General features: G+C 41.1%; 1 pseudogene; it reads left to right on the top strand.

Annotated features, from left to right (window-relative positions):
* LOC103202015 overlaps positions 1–4359 on the top strand; it is an 86479-nt pseudogene extending 82120 nt beyond the window's left edge.
* Positions 4360–7852: the final 3493 nt, after the last annotated feature.

Here is a 7852-nt window from a genome sequence, read left to right on the forward strand (position 1 = left end):
AAAGCAAATGGTGAGGGGGAGAGTAGGAACTGTGAGAAGGTGGGAGAGAGGTTGTGAAAAAGGAAAAGAGAGAAAACAAGGAGACTCTATCCCATGGAGGGTAATATTGCCATTCCTGGATCTTCAGGAAATTGAGATGTGGAAGAAAGTCTTTGTACTCTCCCTTCACAACCATCAAGGAGCTCTGGTAATGCAATGGTTAAGGTATTTGGCTGCTAACCAAAAGGTTGGCAGTTTGAACCCATCAGCCATTCCACAGGAGAAAGATGAGGCAGTCTGCTTCTGTAAAGATTACAGCTTTGGAAACATTATGGGGTAGTTCTACTCCAACCTATAGGGTAACTATGAATTGAAATCGACTCGATGGCAGTGGGTTTAGTTTCTGGGTTTCATATCCATCACCAAATTCTATCAAGTCCCCTGGTGAACAGTGTCCCTGAGTGCTCACCTTTTCTACAGTGCACTGCCCAGCTCATCCCTCTGCCCTGGGTCACTGCGTTCACCTCCAAAGTGTGTTCTAAGCCCCAGCTTATCCCACCACCCATAGCCTGTTCTTCACCAAGAAGCCAGAGTGATTTTTCCAACATAAGCATCTAATCTTCTCTTCTCTATCAATCCCCTTTAAGATAAAATTTTATCCCAATTTATAAAACTCTTTGCAGTCTCTCCTTCCCTCTGTCTCCATCTCCGTTTCTTGCCTTGTGGTGGGAGCAGAGGTGTATTTAAACTATGGCCCTGGACACCCCTTGAAGGGGGGTACCACTGAGCAGTTTCTATTAACCATCACAGTTTCCATACCAGTCGTGAGAGATCATTCAGCAAGTGAAAACCAATTCTTTTGTATTTGAGAGCCTGCTAACCAGACAGCTGGCGGTTCAAACCCACCAGCCACTCCTCAGAAGGAAGGTTGGGCAATCCTACTTCCATAGTGATACTGCCTCGGAAACCCAAGGAGGGGTCTCTATGAGTCAGGTTTGACTAGACGGCACATAACAACAACAACAACAACATGTATAAAGGCAGACTGTGTGATCTTGCTCTGCTGAGGGTAGAAAAAGAAAAAAGTGAAGAAAATGACTTTGAGCATATCTTAGACCAATTTTCATCAGTGAAAGCAAAGAAGGTACACTTACAATTTCCATGAAGTGCTATAATGAGCTTGACTTGTATTTTTGAGCAGATATTATGGTAAAGTTATGGGTGTTAGATGTTTGAACAGGAGCACAGTTTCCATACTTGCCATGGGCATTATTTTCCACAGATACGCCTCTGGCTGGGAGGGTGGCAGGGAAGTTATAGAATTCTTAGTGCTTCAGTAGTTTTCAACTACTTACATCTTCTGGATCACACCACACTCTCCTCACATTTTGCTACCTCCCTATTCACTGATCCTATGGCCCAGAATGCCTTCCCCACCTCTCCTTCGCCCTTAGCTCAGACAACTCCCTGAAGTTCCAGGCCCCAGAAGCAATTTGACATGTCTGAGGAAGAAGGGACTCCACTGAAAAATCTCTTATGTGCAGAATAAAAATGGAGTATGCTTGAAGTCTACCCTTTTATGTAAGTGTTCTCCTTGTCTAAGATATACCTTTCTTCTTCATATCAATTACTTTCTCATTGGAAGGCATTAGATGAGGCCTCCACCAATAGGGAATGAAGCAAAGCGATGGTGTTCTCAAGCCGTTCTCCCCACCAGAGACCAGCCCCGTCCACAGGGCTTGGTCAGTTCTTTCTGAAGGGCTAGTGCAGTTTCCTTCATGGAGCCTCTGCAGAACCTAAGAGCACAGACCTCCACCCTCAGCCTGACAACCTGTCTCAGTGTTGAAAAACAGTTCAAGGTAGCACTTGAGACCAAACGTGTCATTTTCCTTGTCAAAATGAAAGCTGTAAATTTTCAACCTAATGCTTAATGTATCTAGATATTGAACACAGGGACTTTTATCCTCAGCTTAATGGTCTGTCTAAAAACATCAAAAAAGATTACTTAAAAACTCTGGGCCTCAGAGGTCCTATAAAATTACTTGAAGCTCCCCTTCCCACCTCCTTCTAGTTTTAAAAAATTTATTGGAAAACACTTATGCAATATATGAACTCCTTTTTTCTTAGCCTTGGATACTAAGACTATGTGCTTGATTGCTGGGGGGTGGTTAAGAAAAGCAATAGGATCAGATGAAATTTTATTAGATTACAATCTAAAATTTTAATAGAGCTTCTGCTTCTGGGAATGGATGGCAAACCTTATTCAGCATCTTCTTGAGCAGGGAAAATGTAAAAGCTTGGCTTTCCTCCTGTAATGTAATGTGACAATAAAGAATAGCAGGGCTTTTTTAAAAATATATCAGATATTTGTACAGACCTGATTAGAATGGAAAGACAGGAAAAGGTAAGTCAAAGCAGGTAGAAAGTGAATGAAAATGTAATTATTTTCTTCAATAAAAGGAAACTCATATAAAGGGGAATTGCTAGGAGTTTACGGCTGGAAAAGGTATAACGCTGGACCTTAGTGGCCTTGTCAAAACACTAGGTGTCTTCTCTCAACCACCAGCACACATTAACCTGAGAGTTTAATAATCCACTCCAGAGTCAGAGTGTCTGCGGTACAGCTAGGTGGCAAAATTTGCTTTGAATGTCTTACTGACATAGCCCTAAAAGTTCTTTGTGGACACAAATGAAATCTTTATTGCCTCTAGGCTACAGGGAAATAGGGGTTTTTGCATACAATCATTATCATTCTGCCCAGAGGAAATTATGAACCATGAAGTTTAGAGGTATCGGTACTACATTCAACTCTTGTATTAAATTTGAGACTTGACGCTGTACATTGCTGCCTATTTTAGAGAACAGAGTTGTTAATTAGGGGAACACGATGTTTGGGAAAATGGAAAGTTTCCAAGTTTCTCCTGAATTCAAAGTTTCCAATGTTTTTAAAACACTGTAGATTCGCAGATGGTAATAGTATCATTTGCTTTACCAGCTTTAAGAGTGCCTTTCTGATGTATCAGCTTCTGACATGAAAATAATTCCATTAGAGGCCCCACAGTTAAGGTTCTTACTTTAATGTCCCAACATTTTGGTATATGGCTGGGCTACCTACAATGCAACAGCCTCATTAAGGATTACTCTTGGGCTAGAGAGCATCTAATGGGTTAATGAGACTGGTCACTCTCAGCCTGTTAGCAGCTGCTTAAGCAGCAGGCTGGGAAAAGCTGTTGATTTTCATTCTTCACTGCCGAGTGATGAAGGGCAATGTATATGCTACAAGTCTACTAAGACCACAACCCATACCCTGATACAAAAAATTTCAAGTCAATTCATGCCCCAGGTCAACAATTACTCCATGATATCTGATAAAAGAATAAAGTCCATACATTTACAGTGCTTAAGGGGCTAAAACCAGAGGATTTGAGAGGTTAGCCACAATTCTGATTATCCTCTACCATGGAAAATTAAGACTATAGCATTAGCTCTTGAATCTGAATAGTTCTTTAATGAATGATTATGTATTTCTTGATTAATGATGTTGATGCTTTCAACAATGGTATATTTCCTAACTGTTCACTTTGGATCTCTGGACTTATTTTGAGACACAGTGCCCAAAACTCTACTATGAAACATGGTACACTGCTTTCCAACAAAAATATATTTTTCCAAGATGAAATAATTTCAATACAAAAGGGGAGTCCTTCAGACAATTTTTATTTGTTAATTTTTACACCTGAGACACTTCCTTCATTTGGCTTCACTGGGTAAAAGAATCACCTGGAGAGTTTGTTAAAACAGATTCTTGATCCACTTCACATTGAAAAACTTGGGTTTTCACTGAAAGTGAGACCAAGATGAGTACGGGAAGCTTGTTGAGAAGAGGCTCACAGAAGAGAGAGAAAGGGTTGGAAAACCAGTGCAAGCGGGAGCTTCTGTAGCTACAGAAGGGACTACAAGTTGGACCTGGAATCCAAGATTGGAAGACAATTGTCATGACCAAGACCACTCTACAGTCTGAGATGCACAGACTACAATATATGTGAAGGATTGCATCAACTTCCTGAATCACATTAATGGAAAGAAATATCACCAAAACTTTGGCATGTCTATGAGTACGGAATGTTCCGCCGTGGATCAGGTGAAGAAATACTTTGCAGTCAATAACAAAAAGATGGAAGAGAAGCAGAAAGATTAATGATTTTGAGGAAAGAATGAAGGAGCTCATAGAAGAGAAGGAAAAGACCAAAGCCTATAAAAAAAGAGAAACAGAAGGAGAAGAAAAAGAGGGTAGAGGAGGAATTGACATTCGTGGAGAAGGATGAGGCAACAGCTGTTTTGGGCTTCTCTGGCTTTGGTTCTACCAAGAAGAGTTACTGAGGCTTTCTATGCTCGACCCTTTACTGAGCCTACCTTTGTATGTGTGGAGGGTCATCTCTTTTTTGGGCACTTGAGAAAAGTCATTAAGAGTGGAAATGGCAAGGGTTAGAGGGTGGATGTGTGTGGTTTTTCTCTGCCTCAGTAGAGGGCACAAGATACAGACGTAATGCTGTGGCACATTTCTTCATTTTCAGTATATCACAGGAGGCATAGGACCTCTGCCATCTGAATTTCCAATAATGGAAAACCAAACTTCCCTTCTGAGGCTGCTTTCCCAAAACACCCTCTTCATCTGTCCTCTTCATCTACCCAATCCCTTATTTGAGCATCCTATGTTTATCCTATGTTCTGCCCTTGTTTTAATTTTGATTCTTGCTCGGCCTTCAACAGAAGAGTTCTCTGGGTCCCCCAGTTTCCAGTTGATGGCAAATCTTTGGCCAGCCCCATCCTTCCTCCATCCTGCCCTATGTTCTATAGATAGCTGTGTATGCATGTATGCTTCTACCTGGTCAGTGGCATGTGTGGGTGTGTGTGCATGAATCTGTCACACAGAGGGAGTGTGGCCTAAGCAAGAACCCCAGAGCATCGTTGCCTACAGCATGAAGTTCTCGGATTCCTCAGAGCACATAACAGGGAAATAAATGGGATGAGTCTTTGGTGGTGTTTGTGTCTGGTGAGCTTACTAACCTTTGTTGTTCAAATGCAGATTGTTTCAACTTCCCATGTTTGCTCTGCTTTATTGAGATATTCTCTTGGAATAACCTGTTTGATTCAAAAAAGAAAAAGAAAAAAATAACCACATCATGGGAGTCCCTGGGTCTTAGAGGTTATGCAGCATTTATAATAAATGGCATTAACTAGGCCTATTTCTCTATCTCTCTCTCTCTCTCTCTCTCTCTCTCTCTCTCTCTCTCTCACACACACACACACACACATACACACACAGAGGGAAAAAATTCTTGGGCCCCATCTCCAGAGATTTTTATTTAAGAGGTTTGTAGTGGAATCTGAGAATTTACATTTTTAGGAAGATCACAGTGATGCTGATACTGCAGGCCCATGGTCCACACTTTGAGTATAGCACTGTTGTAGGATACTACTTCCTTAATATGCTTTCTCAGTCTCCTTTGCTGGTTTATCCTCTTCTCCATGACCCGTAACTTGACATGCTGTAAGGCTCAGTTCTACAATTCTTTTCCCTTCTTCCTGAGATATCTCATTCAGTTACCTGACACTATATTATATCTATAAGCTGTTTATAAAACAAACATCAGCCATCTAAGTTGCAACTACTGGTCCTTCTCATTTGGAGTAAAGAAGAGTGAAGAAAATCAAAGACTCAAGGAAACAACTAGTCCAAAGGACTAATGGACCACGTGAATCTCAGCATCCACTACCCTGAAACCAGAACTACCTGGTGCCTGGCTACCACAACCTACTGGTTTGATTGGGATCACAGAAGGTTCTGGACAGAATGGGAGGAAAAACACAAAATAAAATTCAAAATCATAAAAAAGACCGGACTTACTGGTCTCATAGAGACTGGTGAAATACTGAAAACTATGGCCCTTAGACAGCCTTCCAACCTGGAACTGAGTCCGCCCCTGGGGATCACCTTGCAGCCAAACAACAGACAGGCCTAGAAAGTGAAAAATAACACTCATGAGGAACATACTCCTCAGAATAAACAACCATATGAGACCCAAAGGGCAGCATTTGTCCAAACACAAAGCTCAGAAAGCAGGAAGGTGAAGGGAAAAGGATGAATGGAAACAGAAGCCAGGGAAGAAGCGGGAAGAGAGCAATTACATTGAGGGAACTGCAACTAATGTTACGAAATAAAACGTTTAAAAGTTGTTGAAAGGAAAATGAATTTTCTCTGAAAACTTTCACCCAAACCACAATTAAAACAAATAAACAACAACAACAAAAAAAGCAGATCTTGACCTAGGCTCATGATTGAGTATCCACTTGCTACTCCGTCTCAGATTCTCCTTTCAAACCCCAAACCTGATCTTCTCCAATGTTTTCCCAACTCAGAAAAGGGACCAATACTTACAAAACTGCTCAGACCAAATCCTTAGTCAATCGTATTTCTCCCCTTCTAACAACCCCTCCAAACCATCAGCAAAACTTATTGGCTCTCCTTTCAGAATAAATCCAGAATTTGCCCATTTCTCACTACCTATCCCGGCCAAGCCACCATGTTCTCTTGCCAGTTGACCTCTTTATGTGCCTCCTCGTCTCCCATCTCACTAACTTCACACAGTAAAGCACTTGTTAAACATACAAGTCAGTTCTATTCACAGTTCTGCTCTAATTCCTGTCCATTTAATTCAACATAAAAAGCTAGAGTTCTTGAAGTATCCCTCAAGGTTCTGCATGATCATACCACCTTCCTCCATATATTTGCTGCCTCATATTCCAGCAATTTCCCCTCATTCACACATACTAGCCACACAAGCCTCCTTGCTGTATTTTTCACACATCAAGCCCATTCCTACCTCAGAGCCTTGATTCATGCTTTATTCATGAAATCCTCTTGCTCTGCTTATCTTCAGGGATCACTCCCTCACTTCATTCAAGTCTTTGCTCAAATTTCTATTGAAGGGGTTTCCTGGCTCCCTATCTCAGAGAGCACATTTCCCTAACTTGTATCACTCTAACCTCCTGACCAGTTTCACCTTTTTTACCTCAGTACTTATCACCACTAATGATTTGTTACATATGTGTTAGCTGTTGTTTGTCTCCCTTCACCATAATATAAGTTTCATGGAGGGAGAAACATTTTTTTTTACCCATTGCTATATTTCCAGTGCCAGAAACAGTACCTGTCTATAGCAGGAACTCAGTAAATATGTAGTAATTATATAAATGAGGAGGTTCTGGATGGTGCAAACAGTTAATGCACTCAGCTGCTAACAGAAAGGTTGGTGTTTGAGTCCACCCAGAGGCACCTTGGAACAAAGGCCTGGTGATCCACTTCTGAATAATCAGCCATTGAAAACCTCGTGGAACACAGTTCTACTCTGACACACATGGGGTCGCCTCGAGTCGAAATCAGTTTGATGGCAATTGGTTGTATGAAGAAATTGATTAAAAAGTGAATGCTCTGGTCTCTCAAAAAGAACTTTTTTTTTTTTTTTTTTTCCTCTGCAGAAATGATCAGTTATTTATCTTGGCCTTAATCACTTTAAAAACCCACTGCCATCAAGTCAGATCTGACTCACAGTGACCCCTTCTTTGGTTTCCAAGGCAGTATCACTACGGAAGTAGATCGCCCAACCTTCTTTCTGAGGAGTGGCTGGTGGGTTTGAACCACCAGCCTGCTGGTTAGCAATCGGATGCTTTAGACACTATGCCACCAGAGCTCCTTTAATCACTTTAAGATACAACATTTTTTGCAACATATACTTCAAAGGTATTATATGGACAGTTTACTTAAGTAAGAATTATACAAAAGACTAGTGGTGTTAGATTTCATTTCACATTC

The sequence above is a fragment of the Orycteropus afer genome, unplaced genomic scaffold (assembly GCF_000298275.1).
Source record: "Orycteropus afer afer isolate SDZICR_OR568_19922 unplaced genomic scaffold, OryAfe1.0 scaffold00171, whole genome shotgun sequence".
NCBI classification, from domain to species: domain Eukaryota; kingdom Metazoa; phylum Chordata; class Mammalia; order Tubulidentata; family Orycteropodidae; genus Orycteropus; species Orycteropus afer.